Source organism: Lissotriton vulgaris, chromosome 4_1 (genome assembly GCF_964263255.1).
Source record: "Lissotriton vulgaris chromosome 4_1, aLisVul1.2, whole genome shotgun sequence".
Taxonomy (NCBI): domain Eukaryota; kingdom Metazoa; phylum Chordata; class Amphibia; order Caudata; family Salamandridae; genus Lissotriton; species Lissotriton vulgaris.
Genome location: NC_141691.1, coordinates 1,259,044,042 through 1,259,049,583, shown reverse-complemented (window position 1 = coordinate 1,259,049,583; position 5,542 = coordinate 1,259,044,042).

Below are 5,542 nucleotides of genomic sequence, written 5' to 3'. Positions count from 1 at the left end.
GTAATGTGGTTGATTTGCGACGTCTGCATGATGTCGCGGTTGACGTGATTAGAGCGCTTGTTCATTACATTGGTCGTAATATACATGGCGCTGCCCCCGCAGGTGCGCAGCTTCGAGCGGAACAGGCTGGTTTGAAAATCAGTCCTGTCATGGTGAATTCCGTAATGGGCAGAAAGCCAGACAATAAGGATGATTTTCCTTACTGGCTTGCCGAGAAATTCGACCAGCTGGAGGCTGTGTTTCCTAATACGACTCCGGGTGAGAAACACCGGATTCTTACGCTTAGTTTACCGAAGGATTTAGCCCCTGAACTTGCTGACTGTGAAACATGGGGTAAGACTTTTGCAGCGGTTTACTCGAGGTGCTTTGGCACACCGACAGTGTCGAACCTGTCTGCGATCCTCAAACGTGTTCAAGATGATCACGGACCTGAGTCGGCGGTTGAGTTGGGTATGCGCCTGAACGGTTCATTTGAGACAGTTTGCGGTATTATCCTTGCCAATGTAAAAGGGGATGCTGTGAACTTTCAGGTGGCCAATGGTCTGGCGTTAATTCCCGATGCCGAGAAACCCCGTCAGCTGGCAAAAATTATTGTGGCGGCTTATAAAACGGTTGGCCGCAATTCTAAGGGTGCAAAGGTTTTTCTTGAAAAAGAAAGGAAGCAGCCCCAGGGACAGTCTTCGGAAACAGGTGGACAGCCCAAGTCCAAAAAACAAAATTGGCCTAAAAAGCAGAATCAGGGTAAGCAACAACAACAGCAGACACAGGTTTCGAGTCCGGCGCCTTCACAACCTGCGCAGTCAGAGCGAGTTTCTGAATTGCGCGATCGCGCTACGATTAAATCGCCTGAAAGATATCAGGCATCTGACCAACGCTCTCCTCGTTCCTTTCAGGAGTCATCGGCTCCGTCAACCGGTGGTGGAGGGGGCGGCAGGGGCAGGGGTGGCCAGCAAGGACGTGGCCAGCCCCGCACACGAAGTGAAGGGGATCAGCGGGACGACTCTACGCCAAAGAGACCGCAGTTTGCCAAGAAGAAAGTCGCTGCCTTAACGGCGCATCGATATGCCCCAGATAGTGAGAACGCGGCTTCGGAATCTGACGTGGGCTCTGACCTTGCTGGACAGCGCGGCGGAGATTACCATAGTGAGAGAGGCCCTCCGTCCACTGTTGAAGGTGACAGCGACTGAGACTTTTATTGTGATTGAAACAGCTGATACACATGTTGCTCCCCCTGAAAGACTTTTTGAAATTGTCCTGTTAATTGAAGGTGACATGCAGCGAACTGTAAAAGGGGTATTTTGGGAAAATCTTTCGGATACATATGACATTTTGCTTTCGGAGGCTGACTGGCCCCCACCTTTTGTTCTCGCAGCTCCGCGAGGGGAGGAGGTAATCCTCCCCAGTTTCGCGCACACTGTGCCGAGAGTGGAAGCGCTGCATTTTGCAGAAGAGTGGGCTCTGGCGCTTGCGCCGGCTGTGTACCGGAATCAGTGTGGCTGGGATAAATTGTCCCCGAGCCATGAGATTCCGTTACGGTCACAGCCGCAGCCACAACCCCAATATCCCATACGGCGTGAAGCTAAGGCTTCGGTCGCGGCTATCCTTGAACAATTGGAATATCAAGGTGTAATTGAAACGTGTGTGTCACCGATGAATAATCCCCTTTTTACTGTTAACAAGCCGGACGGCTCATATCGTCTGGTTTTGGATTACCGGCATTTGAACTCGCATTGCCGTAACTGTGCAGTACAGAATACTCACGGCTCTGCCCTAGTGAATAGTCTTGAGCGTAAACGGTTCAAAACCACGCTTGACATTTCCAATGGTTTTTATGCACATAGATTAGATGGTCTAAGTTCCCAATGGACCAGTTTTACATGCGGCGGCGTACAAAAAAAGTTTAATCGACTCCCAATGGGATATAAAAATAGTCCTGGAGTGTTTTCCGCCCGCATAGTCTCTCTTTTAGAGAGTTTCGATCCAGTTGCATGTTCATATGTGGATGATATTTATCTCACAGACGACGAGCTTTGGGTGCATCTGTGTCGAGTAAACAGCATAATTTGTAACTTTGCAGACATGGGTTACAAGTTTAACTTTGCAAAATCGCACATTGCGGAGTACACAGTGTTGTTTCTAGGTTATGAACTTAACCATGAAGGAAAGGGATTGGCTCCTCAGTTCCTGGAGAAGTGCGCGCAGTTGCGCTCTCCGACAACGCTGAAAAAATTACAGTCTTTGCTGGGTTTTTTAAATTTCGGGAGGACATACATTCCGGAATATGCCCAGCGTATCAAGCCTTTATATGCCTTGGTACAACCATCTTTTTCCAAATCATGCTGGCTGCCTGAGCATTCAGCCATTCTGCAGTCCTTGCAGGCTGATATGCTAGCTTCTGACTACTTACAGACTCGTGATAACCAGACCAACCTGGTGATAAGAATTATCCCTGGGACGGTGGGTTTCACGTACCTGACTTTTAATGAAGGGGATACTGTACCTATTGCTTACAAGTCACACTTGTACACTTCGGCTGAACTGTGTTTTTCCACTGTGGAGAAAGTTTTAACGGCTGTGCAGATGGCAATTCTTAAGGAACGTGCCCTGTCGCAGGGAAAGCGCATGTTGGTTGTCACCCCGTGTCCAGCCTTGGAGGCGGTCACGAAAGCCAGTGTACCAAATTCTAAAGCTTTGCACCCTCGGTGGATTCAGTGGGCTACATCCTTGACATCTCAGGATGTCACGTTTATTTTTGACGCCGCTTTACGGTCGCAGGAGTATTTACAGTATGAATTTGTTCATCCTGCTCCTTTAGCAATGCGACCGTTGGAGGATTTCCACTGTATCATTTACACGGATGGTTCGGCGCAGGTTGCGCATGGCTCTAAACATGCCTACGTTTCCGCTTGCGCCATTGTGGTCGGTGCCATGGTGAACGATGAGTTCAAGTCCAGCGTCGTGCACACGCAGACGCTTGGAGACTGCACCGCACAATTAGCTGAGCTGCGTGCTCTAATGCTTGCATTGGAGTACGCTGATCCTTCTGTGACGACTTTAATCGTAAGTGATTCTTACTACTGTGTCCAGTCTTACAATGAGAACTTGTTCTTTTGGATTCAGAATGATTTTCGTGATTCCAAAGGTAGCACAATAAAACATAAAATGATCTGGGTCCGAGTGGCGGAACTTAAAGAGAAACTACCGCTCGTGTTTGTGATTCATACTCTCGGCCACCAGCGCGTGGGAGTCCACGCTGTTGGCAACTCGCTTGCTGATGAAGCGGCGAAGTCAGCGGTATCAAAATACTTAGTTGCAGCGGTCACAAGGTCCAAAAGCAAAATAGATGATGACATCTTGGCGGCTGTTGCTGCCACGGCGAAGGGAGGTAAATATCCTGCGGGGTTCCCTCCGAAGTACACATACCACTTAAGTCCCGATAAGGTTCCTTATGTGAAAATTCCTGAAGTTGGAGAGCGTTTAGTTCCCAACTCGGATCGCAGAGCTTCTCTGATTACAGCGGCTCATGAAGGTGTGGCGTCTGCGCATGCGGGCGTCTCAGCCACTGTATCCCAGCTACAACAGAGGTTCTGGTGGCGGGGACTGTACAAACAGACGCGCGATTATGTCCTTATGTGTGACATATGTCAGCAGATTAAGCCTTCTACTGCTGCGCGTCCGCCTCAGACACAGTTGTGCATCTCTAATAAACCGCTTGGTTGCGTTTATTTGGATCACTGCGGTCCTTTTTCTTCTGATACTGCTTATAAATACATCTTAGTGGCAGTTGACTCATGCACACGCTTTGTATGGGTATGGCCGCATCGAAGCGCTGATTCGCGAACTGTCATTAAGGATTTGCGTGTCTTTGTGGGAATCTTTGCTTGTGGTACTTTCCATTCGGACCAGGGTCCGGCTTTCGCCTCTAAGGCGTATAAGGATGCTATGGTTTCGTTGGGAGTACAGGTGAAGTTTTCAAGCCCCTACAGGCCTGAGGGCAATTCTGTAGTAGAAAGAATGAACCGCGACTTAAAGCAATCTTTGACAGCCCGTGTTATAGGCACTGGTAGAAACTGGCTGACCCACCTCTATGGCGTGCAGCGTGCGCTTAATAATCTCCCTAGAAGGTCTCTGGGTGGGCGGACCCCATACGAAATGCTCTTTGGTATCAAGATGTACGTCCCTGACCTTGATGGTGCAGACTGCCAGGCCCAGGCCGCGGCCTTTGACGTAGATGAACATTGCAATGTTTTACAGGATCTACAAAAGACCAGAGACAGTCTTGCAAAGGAACACTTGCCCTCCACATCGGATGATGCGTTGCAGATCCCGGTAGTTGGCTGGCTACCCCAAGTTGGAGAACTGGTTCGAGAGAAGATCGATAACAAGAAAGAGTTTGGTCCCTCATATCGACCGCCGGTTCGAGTCCTTGGAGTGAAGGGCACAAGAACAGTCATTTTACCACCACTTCCAGGTCGTAAAGAAAACAGATTTATTTCTATTGACAATGTCAAGACACACAGGGTGGCCGATTCTTCATAGCATGACACCGGCTGCATCCTGTCCTTCCATGGTGAGGAACTCTGTGCTGGCTATTACATCTGGTACAGATCAGGAGGTGTCCCTCGAGATGCCTGCTTTATCCAATCCTTTATTAAATACTATTCCTCTTGCTAACATTGATGAGCTGACCTATGCAGATCCTGCTGATTTATCTATGTCCGACCTACATGCCCGTTTGGCTAACCAGTCCAGATTCTCTTTTGACTCTGATTCGGAACTTTCAAAGAAACCATCGACTATTGCAAAATATGCCACGTTGTTTAAAAAACATTTTCTAATTCCACCTTGGACATACGTTTGGCTGATACTATTTTGATTTTATCTTTTTATGTCAATTGGTTTTGTGTTTTATTTTTTCCGCTTGATCGATGGCCATTATGTGATAGAAAGAACAGGAATTCGGTACCTTAATGGAACATTGGCCCCTCTGTCCTCCTCACATTCAGTACACAGACTAAAGAGAGACTTACATTCAGTACAGATTACTGCTTGGCCAGTCCTTGATGGGATTGTGTGGGATGCGGTTAGGTTTCAGATACATGGCCCCACAGAAGTTATTAATGTTCCTAATGTGCTTAGAGTAAACATGGGAGATGTGATTAAGCAAAATGTTCGTTCTGATGACTGGGATCTTCAGGCTGTAGAAGCATTGTTCTCTGATTTGAAATATTATGCGGCCTTTGATGCTGAGGATTTGTACTTAGACTCTGTCAATTATGGTGATTTGTTTTGCTATCAACATTATGGGAATCATTTCTTACACAAGACAAGTTCCAGGAGGGTTCCTGTGAATTACACTCAGTGGGAACATTGCCCTGTTCCTTTACAGGGGAGCTCAAGTACGTTTCTGGGAAAATACTCTTATTTTACAGACTTTAATCAATCAAATCCTGAGTCGTTTTATTTTAAAGTAAACCAGAAATTCATGCCCAAAGTCAGACTTACTGATACAAAATTGCTGTATTCAAAGTCCTTTCTAGAA